A 1,017-nucleotide genomic window follows, 5' to 3' on the forward strand; every position below is an offset into this window, starting at 1 on the left:
ATTGAAGCATGAGTATGCAAAAGTGCAAATACGCTGGATTTTGCAGTGCCCAGAGCTGACATAGCGCAAAAGCGGATGCCGTGCTCTGTATTTGGCAGCATATGTGGAGTATAACGCGCTCAGAATTGTAGACATATCACCAATAGCAGCGTAGATATGTTCGATGAATATGCATGCTTGAATATGCAAAACTGGAAATTCGCTGGTCTTGATCTAGACCAGAGTTGACAGAGCGGAAACCGGATATCGTACCACGTATTTGGCATCACATGGGGAGTATAATGCGCATGGAATTATCCTCATGTCACCAATAGCAGCGGAGATACGTTCAGATGAATATTCAAGCTTGAATATGCAAAAGTGGAAATACGCTGCTCTGAACCTTGACCAGGGTTGAAATAGCGCATACCGGATGTCGTGCTAGGTATTCGGCAGCATATCAGGTGAATAACGCGCATTGAATTCTCGAGATATCACCAATAGCAGCGGAGATACGTTCAGATGAATATTCAAGCTTGAATACGCAAAAGTGGAAATACGCTGCTCTGAACCTTGACCAGGGTTGAAATAGCGCATACCGGATGTCGTGCTAGGTATTCGGCAGCATATCAGGTGAATAACGCGCATCGAATTATCGACATATCCCCAATAGCAGCGGAGATATGTTCAGATGAATATTCAGGCTTGAATATTCAAAAATGGAAACACGCTCGTCTTAACCTTCACAAGAGTTGGCGTAACGCAAACCAGATGTCGTGCTCTGTATTTGGCAGCATATGGGGTGTATAGCGCGCATCGAATTATAGACATATATCGATTCGCAACAAATACACAAACAATTGAATATTGAAGCACGAATATGCAAAAGTGCAACTACGCAGAATTTTGCAGAGCCTAGATTTGACATAGCACAAACCGGATGCAGTGGTCTGTATTTGGCAGCATATCAGGTGAATAACGCGCATCGAGCTATCGAGATATCACCAATAGCAGTGGAGATAAGTACAGATGAATATT

General features: G+C 43.4%; 1 protein-coding gene across 3 annotated transcripts in view; it reads left to right on the top strand.

The window, feature by feature from the left end:
- LOC122577433 overlaps positions 1 to 1,017 on the top strand; it is a gene marked incomplete at its 5' end in the record, with an annotated part of 702,209 nt that overhangs the window by 369,369 nt on the left and 331,823 nt on the right.

This window comes from Bombus pyrosoma, unplaced genomic scaffold (assembly GCF_014825855.1).
Source record: "Bombus pyrosoma isolate SC7728 unplaced genomic scaffold, ASM1482585v1 HiC_scaffold_4710, whole genome shotgun sequence".
Taxonomy (NCBI): Eukaryota; Metazoa; Arthropoda; class Insecta; order Hymenoptera; family Apidae; genus Bombus; species Bombus pyrosoma.